We start from the raw sequence: 21,332 nt of genomic DNA on the forward strand, positions 1-21,332 counted from the left end.
ACCGCCCCTTCCCGGCCGCAGCCAATCAGAGCCGGGCAGCTCGCGAGGGCCACGCCCACTGGCGAGGCAGCGCCCCCTGGTGGATCCCGGGGAAAGCGACGGGACCCCTCCCCAAAATGGGGGGTGGAGCCCTCCAAAAACACCAAAACTGCTTAAAACACTCAAAAAAATAATCTAAAAAACTCAAATATCCCAACACTCCGAAAATCCACCAAAATCCCCGGAAAAACTAGAGAAAAATCACAAAAAAGCCCTAAAAATTCCATTTTTTTATTTTGGGGAGGGGTCTTCAAGGGTTTTAATTTGGGGAGGGGGTGGAGCCCCCAAAACCCTGCAAAAAACCCCAAAAATCACAAAAAATCACAAAAAATCCCCCCTAAAATCTCATTTTATATTTTGCGGGGTGGTCTACAGGGGTTTTAATTTGGGGAGGGGTCTGTGAGGGATGCAGCCCCAAAACCGCCCCAAAACCCCTAAAATCACAAAAAAACCCCAAAATCCTGATTTTTATTTTGGGGAGGGGTCTCGGGGGACTTAATTTGGGGAGGGGTCTGCTGGGGGACCCCAGACCCAAATGGAGACCCCAGACCCAATTTGGGAGCTTCCTGGGCCTCAGACCCCTCCCCAAATTGGGACCTCCGCCCCAAATCCCGCACCAGAGACCCCTCCCCAACTTGGGAGCCCCCAAACCCAAATCGCGACCCCAGACCAAATTCAGGGTCCCCCAGCCCGGTCGGGACTCCAGACTCACACTGGGAGCCCCCAGACCCAATTCAGGAGCCCCGACCCAGTTCGGGACCCCAGACCCAACTTGGGAGCCCCCAGACCCAAATCCTGCACCCCCTCCCCAAATTGGGAACCCTCCGAACTCAAACCGGCAGCCCCCAGACCAAATTCGGGAGCCCTGACCCGGTTCGGGACCCCAGACCCAAAATAGGAACCCCCAGACTCAATTTGGGAGCTCCCACCCAATTCATGACCCCAGACTCAAATTAGGAGCCCCCAGACCCAATTCGGGATCACCGAGCTAATTTGCGACCCCAGACCCAAATCGAGAGCCCCCAGACCCAATTCGAGGTGACTAAGCCCAGTCTGGACCCCAGACCCAAACTGGGGGGACGCTGACTCAAAATGGGAGCCCCCAGACCCAAATTGGGAAGGCCCCTGGGGCTGAGACCCCTCCCCAAATTGGGAGCCTCCAAACCCCATTTGCGACCCCAGACCCAATTTGGGGTCACCCAGCCCAGTCGGGACCCCAGACCCAAATAAAGACCCCAGACCCAATTCGGGGTCGCCGAGCTCATTCAGGACCCCAGACCCAAACTGGGAACCCCCAGACCCAAATTGGGACCCCACCCCAAATTGGAACCCCCGGACTCACACTGGAACCCCCCAGACCCAATTCAGGATCCCCGATCCCATTCAGGACCCCAGACTCAAATTGGGAACCCCCAGACCCAAATCCCGACCCCAGACTCAATTTAGGGTCCCTGAGCCCGTTTGGGACCACAGACCCAAAATAGGAAGCCCCAGACCCAAACTGGGAGCCCCCCTGGGGCTGAGACCCCTCCCCAAATTGGGAGCCCCCAGACTCAAAAGAGGATCCCCCCTCATCCAGAGACCCCTCCCCAAAATTGGAGCCCCCCGACCCAAACTGGGGGGACCCTGACCTGAAGTGGGGGGAGCCCTCCTCGGCCTGAGGCCCCTCCTCTAACACAGAGCCCCCAGACCCAAATTGGGAATCGGCTTCAGAGAGAGAGCCCTGCAAGGGGGCAAACCCCAAACCGAGACCCCAGACCCAAACCCCGACCCCAAAGGATACGGGACAAGCAGGGGCTGCCCCAAACCCCAAATCCCGACCCCAAACCCCAAACCCCAAAGGGTAGGGCATGAGCAGGGACCTCTCAAACCCCAAATGGAGCCCCCAAACCCGGACCCCAGACCCCAGACCCCAAAGGAGACGGGAGCAGCAGGGCCCCCCCAAACCCAGACCCCAAAGGATTCCCCAAATGGAACCTGCGGACCCCAAATCCAGAGCCCGACCCCCAAAGGATCCTGGATGAGCAGGGAGCCCCCAAAGCCCAAAGCGGACCCCAAACCCCAAACTCTCACCCCAAAAGGAGCCCCCAAACCCCAAACGGGACCCAAAAGGACACGGGACAAGCAGGGGCCGCCCCGCCAGCCCCCCTGGAGCAGCTCCTGGGCCAGAGAGGCCAAATGGGGGTTGAAAAACCCCAAAATAATCCCATAAACATCCCCAAAACTTCCTGAGAATCGCAGCAAAAAAACCCCAAAGTTATCCTGAAAAACCACCACAAATCACCTCAAAAACATCCCAAACTCACCACAAAAACATCCTGAAAATCACCTCAAAAACATCCCACAAACATTCCAAAACCACCCCAAAACCATCCCATAACCTTCCTGAGAATCACCCCAGAATCACTCCAAAAACATGAAAAACCACCATAAATCACCCCAAAACCTCACCAAAAATATCCCAAAATCACTCAAAAAACGACTGCAAACCCATGCCAAACCACCCCGAAACCCATCCCAAAACCCCCCAAAAATATTCCTAAAAATACCCCCAAAAACATCCCAAAATCTCCCCAAAACACTCCAAAATCCCCCCAAAAACACCAAATCCCCCCAAAATCCCTGAGAGTTGGGGACCCCCTCAGTGACCCCAGGAACAGCTCCTGGCCAGAGAGGCCAAATGGGGGCCAGAAACCCCAAAATTATCCTAAATCTCCCCAAAAACACCCTGAGAGTTACTCCAAAATCATCCTGAAAGCTACCCCAAAATCACCCCAAAATGTCCCAAAACCGCCCCAAAAATCTCCATAAATCACCCCAAAGCCGTCCTGAAAACCGCCCAAAAAACCTCCTGAAAAATCACCCCAAATCCCCCAAATTGTCCCAAAATCACCCCTAATTCCCCCAAAACCCCCTCAAAATGCCTCCCAAATGCCCTCAAAGGTCCCCAAGCCCCAGCAAAACCCCAAATCTCCCCCAAATCCTCCCAAATTCCCCCAAACTGCACAAAATCCTCCAAGGCCCCCCCAGCCCCCTAAAATCCCCCAAAACCCCCAAATCTCCCTTAAAATCCCCCTCAAAAATCCCTCAAAAGCCCCTAAAATGCTCCTGAACACCCCCAAATCCCCCCAAACCCCCCAAACCTGCCCCAGACCCCCTCAGGGCCCCCCAAATCTCCCCAAAACATTTCCAGGACCCCCAAATCTCCCCAAAACCCTTCAAAACCTCCCCAGGACCCCCCAAATCCTCCCAAATCCTCTCAGGACCCCACAAAATCAACCCAAACCTTCCCATCAAACCTCCAGAAAATTAAAAAAAAAACCAAAATTCCCCAAAACTCCCCCAAATCCCCCCTAAAACCCCCAAGAACTCCCAAATGCTCAAAAAATAACCCCCAAAACCCCCAAAATTCCCCCAAAATAATAAAGCCCTCCCAAAATCTGCCTCCAAAACCCCCCCAAACCCAACAACCCCTCCCAAAAAAATAAAACCTTTGGCAGGGGGTTTGGGGGAATTTGGGGTTTTGGGAAATTCTTGGGGTATTTTATTTGGTTTGGGAGGATTTGGGGAGATTTTAGGGGGATTTTGGGGGCTTTTGGGGGATTTTACTTGGCTTGGATTTGGGGGGATTTTTGTAGTTTTTGGGGGGATATTTGATGCTTTAAAAGGCTTTTGGGGCTTTTGGGGGGATTGGGTGGATTTTAAGGGGATTTTGGGGTTTTTTGAGAGGATTTTTTAGGTTTTGAGGGGATTTTTGGGGATTTGGAGGGACTTTACTGGGTTTGGAGGCGATTTTGGGGTGATTTTAGTGGGGTTTTGTGGGGTTTGGGGGAATCTTTGGGGGTTTTGAGGGAATTTTTGGGACTTTTAGGGGACTTTATTTGGTTTAGGGGGATTTGTTTTTTGGGGGGGATTTTGCAGGGATATAGAGAGATTTTGGGGTTTTTGGTGGGATTTGGGGGCATTTTTGGAAGGTTTTGGGGGATAATTTTGATTTTTCTGGGGGTATATTATGATATTTTGAGGCGATTTTGGGGGCTTTGGGGGCATTTTTGGTGATTTGGGGGCATTTGTGTGGTTATGGAGGGGTTTGGGGGAATTTTGGGGGGTTTGTGAGGGATTTTGGGGGGTTTTGGGGGGATTTTATAGGTGTTGAGGGAATTTTAGAGGGTTTTGGGGAGACTTCATCGTGTTAGGGGGATTCCTGGGGTTTTTGGGCTGTTTTGGGGGTATTTGGGGGGTCTGGGGGGATTTTGGCTTGGGGGGATTTTTTAGGTTTGGGGGGGATTTTTGGCATGGTTTTTGGGGCATTTTGGGGCCATTTGTGCTTTGCATTGGGGACTTCTGGAAGAATTTGTTGCATTTTGGATGATTTTGGAGCGTTTGAAGACATTTGGGGGGGCTTTTTGGGTTTTGGGGGGGATTTGGAGAGGATTTTGGGGGGACCTGATTGGAGATTTTGGGATTTTTTTGGGGCAGGCTTGGGGTATTTGGGGGCTTTGGAGGGATTTTGGGGCGATTTGGGAGTTTTTGGCGGGATTTTTGGGATTTTGGGAGGATTTGGGGGAGATTTTGGGGGACTTTATCAGGTTTGGGAGATTCTTGGAGTTTTTGGGGTGGTTTTACGGGGATTTGGAGAGTCCTGGGGGGATTTTGGGGTTCTTTGGGGGGGATTTGGGATTTTTGCGGTGCTTTTAGGGGAATTTGAGAGGATTTTGGGGCATTTTTTAAAAGTTTTGTGGGGATGTTGGGGGCTCTTGGGAGATTCTGTGGGGTTTGGGGGGGCTTTGAGGGATTTAGGGGAATTTTGGGGTGTTTTGGGGAACTTCACTGGGCTTGGGGGGATTTGGGCAGATTTTTTGGGTTTTGGGGGGATTTTAGAGGAAATTCAGGCAGATTTTGGGGGGATTTGGGGGTGTCTCGATTTGGGCAGACAGGATTCTGCTAAGGAAGGCAGGAGTCTCCCCTGAAATGGAGAATGTAAACCCTCCCCACCCCTCCCAATTGCTATAAATTTTAAATTAAGGGGCTCTCAGGCAAAAAATATGGGAGCAGGAAATAACAGATCTTTATTAGGGAAAAGAAAAGAAAAAAAAAAGGATAAAATCAACAATGCAGTGCACTAGAACACCACTGACAGAGTCAGAAGCCAACCTGACACCCTGTGGGTCAGGCTGTTGGCAGCAGTCCCATTGGAATTGTGGCTCAGCCCTCCTGCAGTGTCAGGGTGGCTCTGCTGGAGCAGGGATCCTGCAGAGAAGGATGTGTTCTTCCTCTGAAGATCCAGTGGAAGAAGAGGCAGCTGCTGTTCCTCTGGGGAATCCAGTGGAGAAGCTGTGTTGGTGTTTCAGAACTTCTGGATTATATCTGGGTAGCAATGCTTGGCTCCTCCCTCTGGGCAGAGCATCTCACAATGGGATGTTATAGTTCTTATCAGTCATGCAGTGACATTCAATAGTCTGTTATCAGCAGATGTCCCCTCCCAAGGGAGGAGTGATTGTGGTCACTCAAAGAGAGAGATAAGGCAAACTGCCCACTTGACAAAAGACAACTGCCATCCAGATGGTAATGGAAAACATCTCGCATTGCAATCTTCAACATTCCACCAGGGTGTCACCGTGGTCTCCTGAGTCCAGGTAACAATTCAGAGTTGAGATTCCAGGAGACTCCACCATCGTGTCACCATGGTCCCCTGGGTGACAATTCACACTTGGTTCCATGAGATTCCACGGTGTCACCATGGTCTCCTGGGTCCCATGAGGCCTCTCTCTGTGTCACAGTGCTCTCCGTGGTTTCCTGAGAAGCTGATGTGTTGACAGTTGACCCTTGGTTCCTCGAGATTCCATTGCATCCCAGTGGTGTCCCTGGTTTCATAAAGCCCAGGTTTATCACAAGGGAGCCTTGGTTTCAGGATATTCCATTGTGGCACAATGGTCTCACCACTCTGAGGCTGCACCGTGAAACAGTGGGCACCTTGTTCCATGAGATTCCGCAGGGTAACAGTGAATTCTTTTGTTTCTTTTCTGCCAAGGTCGGGACGAAATCCCAAGACAGAATTTCTTGTTTGGAATCAGGTGTTCATTAGCCCTTGTCTCTAGAACAGTCTCACAAGCTGTGAGTTCTGCAGCACTTCACTAACAAGGTAAAAACGGAGCCCCATCTCTCTCTCTGCAAGGTCTTTTAAGAATAAACTGTCCAATTAACAAATAACACCTAAATTATTTTTACTTTTAACCCAATAACCAACCACCCATGCCTAACAATGGGGACTTTTTTATCCAATTACACAATACCACCCAAACCCAAGGAGGAAGAGGAAGAGGAGAAGGAGAAGGAGAAGGAGAAGGAGAAGGAGAAGGAGAAGGAGAAGGAGAAGGAGAAGGAGAAGGAGAAGGAGAAGGAGAAGGAGAAGGAGAAGGAGAAGGAGAAGGAGAAGGAGAAGGAGAAGGAGAAGGAGAAGGAGAAGGAGGAGGAGGAGGAGGAGGAGGAGAGGGAGGAGAGAAAGAAGAAGAAGAAGAAGAAGAAGAAGAAGAAGAAGAAGAAGAAGAAGAAGAAGAAGAAGAAGGCAAAGAAAATGGATCAGCCTCCACCCTAAAACCTCCATCTTGCTTTGTATATATTACTATATTCTAAAACCTTAAACTCCAAGTTTTCCACCCTGTGATATTACACCCTTCTATTCAAACTCCACACCCATAATCCCAGTTCTATCATTCCATTTTGGAAGCCTTCTCCACAGCCTCAGATCAAATGCAGTGTTCTCTTGGGGGTCAGTGTCTGTCAGCTCAGAAAGTCCGAAATTAGCAGCAGCCAGGGTTCCAACAGGTAACAATGTTCTCCTGTGTTCCAGTAGGTTCCATCAGGCCCAGCTCTGTCCCCATGGACACCTGGTTCCATGAGATTCCATGGGGTAACAATGTTCTCCAGTGTTCCATCAGGCTGAGTGTCACCGTGGACACTCAGTTCCATGGGCAGTGGCCGTGTCCCAGTGGCACCTGTGTTCCAGGGCACCCTAGTCTGACCAGGGACAGTTTGTTCCAGGACATTCCATGGAGTCCCAGCGGTCACTTGGGTTCCGTGCAGGTGCCTGGGGAGTGGGAGCTCAGCCCAAATATCCTGCGGGTCCCTGGGCTGGTGTTTTTTGGGGGGAACCTTTGGATCTTGCAGGGCTCCAAAGCTGAGCTGCAGATGCCCCTTGGGACAGAGTGGAGCATGATGGAGCCAGGAGACCCTGATGGAAGCCAGGAGACCCTGATGGAAGCCAGGAGACCCTCGTGGGAGCCAGGAGACCCTCATGTGAGTCAGGAGACCCTGATGGAAGCCAGGAGACCCTGATGGAAGCCAGGAGACCCTGATGGAGCCAGAAGACCCTGATGGAGCCAGGAGACCCTGATGAAGTCAGGAGACCCTGATGAAGTCAGGAGACCCTCATGGGAGCCAGGAGACCCTGATGGAGCCAAGGCTGCAGCGGGACACAGAGGGACCTCATGGGAGCCAGCAGACTGTTGTGAGGCTGTGGAACAATGTGGCACCGAACTTTCACTGGGGCTTGACAGAAGCTCCTGGAGACAAGGAAAAGCCGCAAGGCTCTGGAATCAGCGTCTGCAGGAGGATTTCCTGCTCCCTCCTGGGATGCTGGTGGACAATAAAGCCTGTGTCAGCCTCCCAGGTGTCCGGCTGTGTCACCAGTGGGGGCCACATCTGGGGAGACGCCCCGTCAGCCCTGGCCCGGCTGCTCCTCCTGGCTGGGTGTGGAGCTGCTGGGAGCCTGGGCTGGGGGGAATCCTCAGGGCTGTGCAAGGAAAGGTTCCCCACAAGCAGCACTGGAACGAGATGTGCAGTGTGAAAAACGCCAATCACTTGTTTTTACGATTTTACAAGTTTAAAATTAATAAAATGGTTATAAAAATAGTAATATTATTAGAGTAATAATAATTTGGACAATTTGAATTAGGACAATATGAGACAATAGAGACAAAGAGTTACAGACATCCGGGTACCTTTTTCTGGGCAGCACAAGCCTGAAAAAGGACCCCCGGTAACAAAGGATTAACCCTTAAAAACAATAGCCTGTTGCATATTCATACATGTCATACATGATGCATAAATTCCATTCTAATAGAGGATTCCGTCCGGTCATCGTCATCATCTTCCTCTGAATCCTAACAGCGCCTTCAAGGTGGGAAGAAGTTAGTTTCTTATGATAAGAGGGCAATAAATTCATTTTCTCTGGAAGATTTAGGTGTCCTGTGGCTGCTATCTTGCTGCAAGTCCTTTCTTTAAAAAAGAATCCTACATAGCACAGTTTCTATTTCAACATTTTTATAACCTAAAACTATATTTAACACACTACTAAAGAGAATTAATACAGCATTACTTTCTAACACAAGACATATAATATTCATTTTAATATTTGCAAAAAGCCAATCATAAAATATGTATTTTTCACATACTGGGAGCAGCCACTGCCAGTGTCAGGACCCCCCAATGTCACCCTGAGGGCCATCTGCAGCTCGGCTTTGGAGCCCTGCCAGCTGCAAACATCCCCCCCAAAAAACCCCAAACACAGGCACCCCCTGGGATGTGTTAAAAATCAATTGTTTTCACTGGGACTTGAGTGGTTCTGAAGTGACAGATCGACCCTTCTTTTCTTTTGCAGTGCAGAGAGATGGAGAAGGGGAAAAATTAAGGCCAAACCAAAAGGAGAAGCAGCCAGGTGTGTTCCCAACATGGATCACAGGGAATGTGAGTGACCAGGGCTGTGCACAAAGTGCCTCCTCCAGTGGGGGATGGAGCTGGAGCAGTGCACGAAGCTCTGCCCGCACTCGGGGCACTCGCAGGGCTTCCCTTAGTGGTGCCTCCGTTGGTGTTTGGTGAAGTTAGAGCTGCTGGAGAAGCTCTTCCCACACTGGGGACACTCGTAGGGCCTCTCCTCAGTGTGGATGCGCTGGTGGGTGACGAGGGTGGAGTTGCGCTTGAATCCCTTCCCGCAGTCGGGGCATTGGAAGGGCCTCTCCTCTCTGTGAATCCGATAGTGCCGGAGGAGATGGGAGCTGGTCGTAAACCTCTTCCTGCATTTATCACACTCGTAGGGCCTCTCCCCAGTGTGGGTCCTCTGGTGCTGGATAAGGTCACAGCTCCTCATACTGAGATCATACTGGGACCATACTGGGAGTGAGCAGGAGCCTGCGGGGGGCAATTGAGACCATGTTATGGGCAAATGGGATATACTGGGATTGACTGGGATGGTGCTGAGGTGACTGGGAGCAGCTGTAAGCAACTGGGAACATGCTGGGGGCAACTGGGAACAACTGGAAGTGACTGGGTGCATACTGGGGGTGATTGGAAACTGCTGGGCTTATACTGGTATGAACTGGGATCATGCTGGAGGTGACTGGGATCATACTGGCAGCAAGTGCCTCTACACTGAGGCTGACTGGGAGTGGTTGGGAGCAAATGGGATCATACTGGAAGGAACTGGAAAGATGCTGGAGGGAACTGGGGTACACTGGGAGATACTGGGAGTGACAGAAGCAAAAGTGAGGGTGAAAGAGAGCAACTGGAACCATGTGGAGCACAACTGGTTCATACTGGCAGGGACTGGGAGCACACTGGGTTCATCTTTGGGTCATACTGGGAGGGACTGGACGAATACTGGGAGTATCTGAGAGTGACTGGGAACACACCCTGCACATCATCCCCCATACTGGGCCTGACTGGAAGCAACAGGAACCACACTGGGGGTACTGGCATCAGACTGGGAGTGACTGGGAGCAACTGGGATTAGACTGCAAGTGACTGGGATCTACTGGGAGCAGAGTGGGTGTTATTGGACCCTGACTGGGGGTTACTGGGAGCTACCAGGCCCTGCTGGGAGCCAACTGGGAGCATAATTAGAGCAACTGGGAGCAACTGGGATAAAACTAGGGGCAAGTGAACCAAGCTGAGGGAACTGGGAGTCCCTGGCAATGACTATGAGAATGTTCAGGGCAACTGGGATACACTGGGAGGGTCTGAGACCATATGAGTGGTGACTGGGACCAGACTGGGAGTGACTGGGAATGTGCTGGGGGAACTGGGAACATGCTGGGGGCAAGTGGGAGAGAGTGGGGCCCTGCTGGGAGAGACTGGGATCATACTGGGAGAGCCTAGGACTACGCTAGGGACAACTGGGAGAACTGGTCAGCCGTCCTGGTCTGGATGGTCCCTGTCCATATTTGATCCCACTCCCTATTTAATCAAAGTCCGTATTTGAACCATTTGATCAAAATCCATATTTAATCCCAATCCATATTCGATCCTAGTTCCATATTTGATCCCAGTCCAAATGACCCCAGTCCATATCTGATCCCAGTCCAAATTTGACCTCAGTCCATATTTGATCCCAGTCCCTATTTGATCTCAGTCCATAGTTGATCCCAGTCCTGTTTATCCCAGTTTGTATGGTCCTAATCCATAGGATCCCACTCCATAGGATCCCAATCCATATTTGATCCCAGTCTAAATAATCTCAGTCCAGTTTTTATCCCAGTCTGTACAATCCCAGCCAGTGTTTGATCCCAGTCCATGTTTGATCGAGTCCGTATTTGATCCCAGTTCCTATTTGATCCCAGTCCATATTTAATCCCAGTCCATAGTTGATTTTAGTTCATATTTGATCCCAGTCTAAATAATCTCAGTCCAGTTTATCCCAGTCTGTAGGAACCCAGTCCATTTGATCCCAATCCATATTTGATCCCAGTCCATATTTAATCCCAGTCCATAGTTTATTCTAGTCCATATTTGATCCCAGTCCAAAGTTTATCACAGTCCTGATTTGATCCCACTCCAGTTTATCCCAGTGCATAGTTGATTTTAGTCCATATTTGATCCCAGTCCATTTTTTATCCCAATTCATATTTGATCCCAGCTCGTATTTGATCCCAGTCTATATAATCTCAGTCCAGTTTATCCCAGTCAATGGTTGATCTCAATCCATATTTGATCCCAGTCCATATTTGATCCCAGTCTAAATAATCTCAGTCCAGTTCATCCCAGTCTGTACAATCCCAGTCCATATTTGATCACAGCCCATAGCTGATCTCAATCCATATTTAATCCCAGTCCATATTTGACCCCAGTCCATGTAATCTCAGTCCAGTTTATCCCAGTCAGGATGATCCCAGTCCATATTTGATCTGAGTCCATAGTTAACCCCAGTCCAAAGTTGATCCTAGTCTAAATAATCTCAGTCGTGTTTATCCCAGTCTGTACAATCCCAGTCCATATTTGATCCCAGTCCCTATAATCTCAGTCCAGTTCATCCCAGTCAGGATGATTCCAGTCTATATTTGGTTCCAGTCTGTATTTACTCCCAATCCATATTTGACCCCAGTCATTTGGTCGCAGTCCATTGTTGCAGTCGAGGCGGTCACAACACAAAGCAGAGACCACAAGCAGTCTCAGTTGGCAACACTTTATTAGTGAACATGGCTGATCTTTTATACACTTTCCAATTGTTTATCCTTCTTCTACCTTAACTATTGGCTGCAATAAGTCAATACCATGCTATTGGTGAAAAGTTATAGTGACTTAATCTAACTTTCTAAAAATGCTTCGTCCAGCTGCAAAGTGCTCTTATCTTTCTTCTCTCGATCTCCTTGGTTACAGCCTTGGAGAAAGCTCCTTATGAGCTTCTTCTTCTTCTCGCTCCCTTAGCTAACAGGCCTGCTGTTAGCCTCTCCCACAGTCCATAGTTGATCCCAGTCCAGTTTATCCCAGTCTGTAGGATCCCAGTCTGAAGGATCCCAGTCCCTAGTTGATCCCAGTCTATAGGTGATCCCAATCCATATTTAATCCCAGTCCATATTTGATCCTAGTTCCATATTTGATCGCAGTCCAAATGCTCCCATTCCACATTTGATCCCAGTCCATATTTGATCCCTTCAGTTTATCCCAGTCTGTAGGAACACAGTCCATATTTGATCCCAGTCTATATAATTTCAGTCCACTTTATCCCAGTCAGGATGATCAAAGTCCATATTGGATCTGAGTCCACATTTGACAGCAGTCCCTATTTAATCCCATTCTATTTGATCCCAATCTATATTTAATCCCAGTCCCTATTTCATCCTTGTTCCATATTTGATCCCAGTCCAAATGAAACCAGTCCATATTTGATCACAGTCCACATTTGATCACAGTCTGTATTTATTTCCAGTCCATATTTGATCCCAATCCATATTTGATCCAAGTCCATATTTGATCCTAATCTATATTTGATCTGGTTTTAATAATCTCAGTCCAGTTTATCCCAGTCTGTACAATCCCTGTCCATATCTGATCCCAGTCCATATTTAATCCAGTCCATGTTTGATCCCTGTCCCTACTTGGTCCAAGTCCCTATATGATTCCAGTCTCTATAATCTCAGTCCAGTTTATCCCAGTCAGGATGATCCCAGTCCCTATTTGATCCCAATCCATATTTAATCCCAGTCCCCGTTTGATCCTAGTTCCACATTTGATCCCAGTCCAAATGATACCAGTCCATATTTGATCCCACTCCATATTTGATAGAGTCCCTATTTAATCCCAGTCCCTAATTGAGCCCAGTCCCTATTTGATCCCAGTACCTAATTGATCCCAGTACATTTTTGATCCCAGTCCTTATTGCCCTGCACACATTCCAAAAGTCTGGAATTCCAGCTCCCAGACAGAAAAAGATGTTCCTGCCCTTGAAGGCAAATGGAGCAAAATCCTACAGAGACATTTCCCTGCCAGCCTTCAGGACTTCAGCTCCTGGGACTGGGAATTAAAATAATTATTGGGAAATAAAATAATAAATAATCAGGGGACGGTCTGTGGGGACAGAGGGGTCAATTAAATCAGGGCAGGGTCAATTAAATCAGGGGAGGGGGCAATTAAAACAGGACAGTGGTCAATTAAATCAGGGGAGGGTCTTTGGTGGTCACTGGGGCAATAAAACAAAGGAGGGTATTTGGTAGTCCCTGGGTCAAGGGGGAGACACTGAGAGAGAAATAGAGCAGGCAAAGAGAGGCAGGAGAGAAAAGGGGACACCAAGACAATGAGCTGAGAAGGCGGCACTCTGCAAACAGAACTGCAACAGACTGAACATGAACGGGAGAGAAATCAGTAAGTCTCAGAGTTTTATTTGCTATCAAATACATCCCACACACCCAGCCCCACAAATCTCCATCCCACCACTCTAACTGAGACCCCATGACTCTAAATCATCTCCCAACCACATCTCAGCCTGGTGGCTGTGGAATTGAATGAGTTTGGCATGGGATTGAGATTTTTGAGGTGGGTTTGAGCCTTTTGGGGTAAGATTGAGCTGTTTTCACTGGGATTTGAGTGGTTTTGAGGTGACAGATCCATCTCTCTTGGTTTTTGGAGTGCAGAGAGATGGAGAATAGAAAAAAATTAGGATGAAATTAAAAGTAGAAACAGCCAGGTGTATTCCCAACATGGATCACAGGGAATGTGAGTGACCAGGGCTGTGCACAAAGTGCCTCCTCCAGTGGGGGATGGAGCTGGAGTGGCGCATGAAGCTCTGCCTGCACTCGGGGCACTCGCAGGGCTTCCCTTACCAATGCCTCCGTTGGTGTTTGGTCAAGTTAGAGCTGCTGGAGAAGCTCTTCCCACACTGGGGACACTCATAGGGCCTCTCGCCAGTGTGGATGCGCCGGTGGGTGATGAGGGTGGAGTTGTGCTTGAATCCCTTCCCGCAGTCGGGGCAGCGGAAGGGCCTCTCCTCTCTGTGAATCCGCTGGTGCTGGAGGAGATGGGAGCTGTTCTGAAACCTCTTCCTGCATTGATCACACTCGTAGTGCCTCTCCTCACTGTGGATCCTCTGGTGCTGGATCAGGCTGGAGCTCTGGCTGAAGCTCTTCTCACATTCCCCACACTCCTGAGGCCTCTCCCCAGTGTGGATGAGCCGGTGCCTGACAAGATGGTGGTTCTGCCTGAAGCCCTGCCCGCAGTCGGGGCAGTGGAAGGGCCTCTCCTGTGTGCATGCGCTGGTGCTTGAGGAGATTTGAGCTGGTCTGAAACCTCTTCCTGCATTGATTACACTCGTAGGGCCGTTCCTCAGTGTGGGTCCTCTGGTGCTTAAACAAGTTGGAGCTACAGCTGAAGCTCTTCCCACACTCCCCACACTCGTAGGGCCTCTCCCCAGTGTGGGTCCTGTGGTGCTTCATCAGGTCGCAGTTCCACCTGAAGCTCTTCCCACACTCCCCACACGTGTGGGGCTTCTCCCCATCACGGAGCTGCTCATGGAGCACCAGCTCTGAGCTCTGGCTCCGTCTCCGGCCTCCTTCCCGGCCCAGGCTGGCTCTTTCCCCCTCAGATCCCCGCCAGCTGCGTTTGCAGCCCCTCCTTGTGCGGCATCTCTGGGGCTTTTCCTCCCCGTTGGTTTCCTGCGCTGTGGAGCCGCTCAAAACGGCCTCTTCCACCAGGTTCTGCCGCGGGCATTTGTCCTCCCTGCTCTCCATGCTCAGCTCCTGCTCTGGGGGAGGAAGGACAAGGACAGGATGGGATTTGCCTCCGTGCCACAGGCAAGGGCAAGGAGATCCCCCCAGGGCTGAGCTGCAGCCGGGGCTGTGCTGGGCTGGGAGAGGGAGCAGCACAGAGGGGAAAGGGGCACTGACTTCCTCCTCACCTGCCTCAGTGTCCCGGGGCATCTTCCTCTTCCTCGCAGCCTCCCTGGGGTTGGCAATGGGAAATCCTGGTTTGGAGAAAACAAGGGATGAGCACAATGTCTTCGAAGGTCCCTCTGCCCAAGTCCATCTCTACAAGTCATTGGCCATCTGGGCTACTGAAAAAGCTCCCAAACACCCAGATTCAGCCCTGAAAAAGCCTCCCAGGAGTTCCCTGTCCCTGGCCCCTCCCCTCTGGTGTTTGGGGGTTACCCCCTGTCCCAGCTGCTGGGGGTCACACTTGGATTGGGGGCCCCCCTTCTCCTCGGTGCCCGCCCTGCCCAGGCTGCTGGCAGTCCCAGCAATGCCAAAAGCTCCCCCCGCTTCACTCTCCCCATTTCAGGATGCCGGGGCTGTTTGGGCTCCCGGGCTCCCTTCTCTCCTCATTCTCTGCTCTGGGCTGCAGCGGCTCCAAGGAGTCCCCCCTGCCCCTCTCCAGGCTCTTGAGGCTCCCGCCAATGGCGGCGCTCCCCCCTCTCTGGGCTCCCAACTTTGGGCTCCTGGGGGACACAGGGCTCTGCTCCTCCAGGCTGCCTCCGCCACCCCCCGATGTCCCCCCGAGGGGCCTTTTCCGCTCAGCCTTGGACTGCTTCATTCTCTAAACATCCCCCCAAAACCCCAACCCAGGGACCCCCCGGGATATCTGGGCTAAGCTCCCCCTCTCTGCTCACCGGCGCGATTGGGGGGCGATGATCCCACAGGTGGGGGCTGTGAATTCAGGCAGGGCTCGACCGGTGGTTCCCTCAGCTCAGCGTTGATCCACCTTTGTCCCTCCTCTTCCATCCCCCCTCCTCCTCCTCGCTAACCCCACCTCCTTCTACTCCTCCCCTCCTCCTCTTCCATAGCCCCATCTCCCCCTCCCTAACCCTGCCTGCTCCTCCGCCTTCATCCCTGCCCTTCCCTCCCTCCTCCTCCTCCCCCAGCAGCAGCCACACCCTTGGTGCCCCGTTCCCGCAGCCCTTGCAGCCCGCGGCAGGAGCGGGGATGGAGCCGGGACAGGTCGGGATGGGCAGCGCAGTATTGGAATATGAATTCCAATATTACCAGTTAGATTGTGCCTGGGCCAGTCTGACCCTGGACCAAAGGCAGCAACTGCAGTGTATCACCCCAGAGATACCTTGGTTTTCTGGAGGTTGCAGCTGGGCACTGAACAAGTCCAGGCTTGTTAGGAACTCTGTTTACTTCAGGAGGAGAGCTTCAGGCGATGGTGAAGAGAAAAGGGAGAGGATTCTGCTGGGTTAAATGTTCAGAGGTTTATTCCATGGTTACAGAGGTCTGAATGTAGGCAACTGCTCCAACAGAATCCCGGCTGCATGGTCTGATCACCTTTTTAAGCTCAGGGACAGGGGAAGGGGAGGGAACAGGTGAGCCACCCAACCAGGTGAGAAGGGCAGGGTCTCAGGGAGGGATGACACCTAGACAGGCCAATGACCTCTGGGCCTAAGGGGCATCCTTTGAACTTGACCAACTTGACCAACTTGACCAACTTGACCAACCACACCACGCCTTGCAGGAATGTTAAACCTGATTGACAGCCCAGCAGGGGGTGAGGGGGGAAGGGGAAGAGAGGTATTGGCACACCTGGGGAAGGAAGTTCACACTGCAACATCTCCCCCTAGTTTTGTTTAAAAAGAAGAGGACTGTGTTTGTGGTGCAGAATGATTGCCACCCCATGGTTGGTAAATCGGTTCTTCCTCTACAGGAGGGTCAGTGTTTTCCACTGAAGCCTCCAGGTCATCCATTGGAGCACTGAGGGCTTCCAAATGGTAGACCTCAGGAGGGGGAGATGAGCTTGAAATTAACTTGAGAACCATGCGTTTGATTAGTCCAAAGACAATGGTAACAACTACAATAACTATAATCAAAATAAACAGCACTAAAAACACAGTTTTCAGAATAGATCCCAACCAGCCCGAGAGTCCCCAGCCATTGAACAGTCCACTCAGCCAGTCGTCAGTTTCTCTCTTGATGTCGCTCACCATGGTTTTCATCTTGTCAATTGTGGCATGTACGTTCTCTGCCTTTGATGACAAGTCGAGACAGCAGAGTCCTTCAAATTCTTCACAGCGATGGTTGTGCAGAAGGAGTAGATAGTCTATGGCTGCCCTATTTTGAATGGTGGCTTGCCTGGTAATTTCCTCATCTGATCAGAGGTCACTCAGGGCAGTAGAAGTGAGGTTTGCCTGTTTTGCAACCCAACATTCCAATCGGCCTAATTCTCCCATAGTTTTTACTGCCGAGATCCACGGCAGAAGGACTGTAATTGCAGTGGCCTTAAGTCTGGACCAGTGAACAATTTCTGAATTACAGTCAGGGTCTAATTGCCTTAGGTCTCTTTTTTTGATAGCCAATGTATGTGTGTTGTTTTTAGTTTGCCAATGTATTAGGTTTGTTCGATTTGGTGTTAACAGGCTCAGCTTGTCAAAGGTACATGGACCTCCGAGCAGACGAGGAGGGAGACCTGCCCATGCTCTGTCTCCACATATTAAAAACACACCCTTTGGGAGTTCACGAGGCTTGTAATCACCACCAGATGAGTGCATAACTAAGACTGAATTTTCACACCAGTTCTTGTCTGTGTAGTGTGGGTTGCTAGGGTCAGGATAGGTGTTTGGTTTAGCTTCATGATATGGTAAGTGGTAATTGAATTTAAAGTGAATGCAAAAGGTTGCATTCATGAAGCCTAAGAGATGGAACTCTTGTGGCTCCCTTTTTGACACTGGTAACTTTCTCGCCCACTTCTGCCAAAACAGTAAAGGATTGTCAGCAGGGTAACGGCCAGAGGAAGGTGCGAGTAAGTTAACTTCATTTAAGGCACTCCACATTTCATTTGGGAACTCTGAGGATTTAAAAGGAACTCCCACCAGACAAGTTGACAGGGGGTCAGAGGCTGTTGCTGTGGAGAGGCAAATGTGATCTTGTTCAAGGGCTCTGGCCAGAGTGGTCCATACATTCGCTTTGGGCTGAGGGACTAACCAGATCGCTGGAGAAATGATCACAAGTAGGACGAGGAGCAGGCTCGGTCTCATGGCGTCTCGAGACTGCACACGAACAGCAGGATCTAAACCGGTAAAAGGAAATTTAAGACAAATATATATTACAAACTATTCCAGATAGGAGGCTTAAATGGAATTTCCTCTAGAGAACGCGTGCGGCGTTTTCTTCTCCAGGCAGCATGAGCAACCTGGGGTGCTTCTGTAGATTTCTCTGAGACCTTGGGAACATAGGGCTTTACCCATTTGGAAGGAACCCACCTTAAACCAGAGGGGGTGGACACACAGGCGTCCCCAAGTAACCAATTTGTAAGGTCCCACCATTTTCCAAGTCTCAGGGTCCTTTACTAAACTGGAGGTTTTTCTTTCATCAGCCTATGACTGTTCCCCCCAAAGTGGCGTAGGATGGGTGGGCTCAGGCTGTCAAAAGAACAATTCAGAAAATTGATTGTGAATAGCGCCCTGGATAACCGGATGTGGGGAGGTTCCACCTTCAGAACCTGTTGTTGCTGGTCCCGGACCCTTTTAATATCACGGTGAGTTCTTTCTACAATGGCTTGACCTGTAGGGGAGTAGGGGATGCCAGTTTTGTGCTCTACTCCCCATTGCTGCAGGAAGCTCCCGAATTCCTTGGATTTATAAGCAGGCCCATTATCAGTTTTCAGGTCCTTGGGGATGCCCATGTGTGGTGGTTTGACCAGAAAGAAGGGGGAATTCTGGGATGTTCTGGTCAAACCAATGGGTGCTTGGATTTTGATATTGGCACCTAGGGTAGCCAGTGGGTTTTAGGACACACCTCCGAGAACACCCAGGGGTTAAAAGCAGAGCTTCGGCCCTGGGAGCCTCTCTTGGGACTTCGAGGGACCGAGGTCGGAGCTCTCCCCCGTCCAGCCGCTGCCGCTGGGCGGGGGAGGGGCAGCCATGCGGTAGGCCTGGGCCTGGACAGAGATGGGAGTAAGGAGGCCTTGGAGGATGGAAGGGTGGAGAGCAACAAGAGACATCGGGCAGCCATCCTTCCCCCCCCCCCCCCCCCCCCCTTTTGGAGACAGAGAGAGAGAGAGTGCAGCCTGTGTTACCTTGAAATTCAGTAAATATGTGCTGGCAGCAGGCAGCCCGGCTGAGGAGATGGGGGGGGGGTGCAGCCAGGATTCCAGCTGCCTGGAGGAGTTTTTAACCCCCTTTGGACAATGAAAACCCTACAGAACATTAACCCTTCCTAGACGTGTGATAACAGTAGAGGAGGACGAAGGAAATGAGTGAGTGATGAAGGCCTGGACCAGAGAGAGAGAGAGTGAGAGATGTTGAAAGAAGGGAGAAGATGGAGTGGCATTTTATGCTGGACTCTTTTGTGTAGCCTTGGACAGAGCTATCTTTCCGTGAGATACAGAGACTGAGTCCAGGGGGAGAAATGTCCCAGTGCCAGAGAAGATTCAGTGTGGGTACCCCTTGGCCCCAGGGGGTATATAAAATATGGGGGGGACGGATGTCCCAAAGGTGAGAGTGTGAGATACTGTGGTTTTCTGGAACTGGACAAAGCATCCTTAAAAAAAGACAACCCTGGAAGCAGCCCTGATCCCTGTTCGGTGGTGAGAGCACCGGAACAAGGATGGAAGAGGCCACCACGACACACAGAAGGACTCCCTCTCCTCTTGAGGAGCTGAAAGTCTAATCTGAAGGGTGGTGTTGGATTTAGAATTGGTGATTTTTGGAGGGATGTATTGTATTGGGAATTTAGGGGGGAGGAGGAGGAGAGTGTTTTTGTGAGGTTTTCATTTTCCTTGTTTGTTTTTTTTTCTTTCTTTTGTGTGTAGTTTAGTAATTGTTTGTGTGTAGCTTAGTTAATAAAATTTTCTTTATGTTAAGTTTGGAGCCTGCTTTGCTTATTCCTGGTCACATCTCACAGCAGACACCAGGGAGAAGGTGTACCCATGGGGCTCTGGCTTTGCCAGGCCCAAACCATAACACCATGAAAGATAAAGCCTGTAAGAGGTGCTTAATAGCATCAATAGATGATTCTCCTGTGTGGGCAGAAGCACAGACTGCTCCAGAAAAGGTATCTACACTAACGTGAACATATTTCTGCCGTCCAAAAGACTGTATGTGTGTTACCACAGTTATGTCTGTTTGCCACAGTTCACAACTGTTCAGTCCCCTTGGGTTTGCTCCCGTACTCACTGTAGGGAGTGCATGTTGTTGGCAATTTGGGCATGTGGCCACAATCGCTTTGGCCTGTTCTCGAGTGATGTTAAACTGACGAACCAGGCCAGGTGCATTTTGGTGGAAAAGCTGGTGGCTGATTTTTGCCTGTTCAAAAACATTTGGGAGAGTGGCCATCACTGCAGGTGCAGCAAGAGCATTTGCCCTTCTGTTGCCTTCAGCGATAAACCCTGGCAAGTCAGTGTGTGACCTCACATGCATCACATAAAATGGTTGCTCTCGGTGAGTGACTAACTTTACCAGTTTTGAGAGCAATTCGAAAAGTGAGATGCTAGACACCTCTTGCAGTATTGCTTGATCTGCCCTGGATACTACTCCTGCCACATATGCAGAGTCTGTAATCAGATTAAATGGTTCTGAGAACCTTTCAAAGGCCCTAACAACCGCAGCCAATTCAGCAACCTGAGGTGAACCTTCCACCTCAGCAATGTCTGTCTCCCACTGCTGGGTTTGAGGATCCTTCCAAGTCATAACGGACTTGTGGGAACTCCCGGATGCTTCTGTGAAGACAGTTAGAGCCCTTTTTAAAAGTCTCCTACTTAGAGCACTTCTCAGTTTTAAGGTAAATTGAACATCTTGTTCGAACAATTTGTGAACGGGCCGCGCTACCGAAATTTGTCCTGAGTAGGAATCCAGAGCAAACTGCAACACTTCATTTTCTTGAAACAATTGTTCCAGTATTTCATAGTATTTTGACCTGATTTTAACTCAACTGGAATGTGAATGCACTTAAAATCACATCCTGCTAACTCCCTGATCCGGGTCCTTGCTTTTCGGATCAGTTCTGCTACCAGCTCCTGAGGCTTTGTCAGTCTCTTGGACCTTTTGTGACTGAGGAAAACCCATTCTATGATCAAGAGAGGGTCGCTCTGGTCCCGGTCCTTTTTTGGTGTGTTCTTTGCCTTAGGTGTTTGTTTTTCCTCCCACTGGAAAATAATTCCATGGAGGTGTGGCAACTTACCTAGGATGATAAATTTGAATGGCAGGTCAGGCCGGCATCGGTTGGCCTGTCTTGTGGACATTGCAATCTGAACCTTTTCTAGAGTTTCCCGTGCCTCTGGGGTAACAGACCTAGGAGCACCTGGGTCCTCTCCCCCTTTCAATAAATTGAAAAGAGGGGCAAGGTCTTCATTAGTCAGACCGAGCCATGGTCTTACCCAATTCAAAGACCCACACAACTTGTGGACATCCGCAAGGGTCTTGATCCTTGGATTGATTTCTAGTTTTTGAGGAACAATGGTCCTATTTCCAATTTCTAAGCCCAAATACTTCCAAGGTGGCATCTTTTGAATTTTCTTTTCCTGGAGCTCGAACCCTGCAACAATCAATGCATCGATCGTTAGGTCAAGCACATGTGTGAGTAAATCATCATTGGGGGCACACACAA

The 21,332-nt window shown here is 50.2% G+C and overlaps 1 pseudogene; it reads right to left on the reverse strand.

The window, feature by feature from the left end:
* Positions 1 to 8,743: 8,743 nt before the first annotated feature.
* On the reverse strand, positions 8,744 to 18,411 carry LOC132085535 (zinc finger protein 436-like; annotated as a pseudogene).
* Between the last annotated feature and the right edge of the window lie 2,921 nt (positions 18,412 to 21,332).

This window comes from Ammospiza nelsoni, chromosome 31 (genome assembly GCF_027579445.1).
Source record: "Ammospiza nelsoni isolate bAmmNel1 chromosome 31, bAmmNel1.pri, whole genome shotgun sequence".
Taxonomy (NCBI): Eukaryota; Metazoa; Chordata; class Aves; order Passeriformes; family Passerellidae; genus Ammospiza; species Ammospiza nelsoni.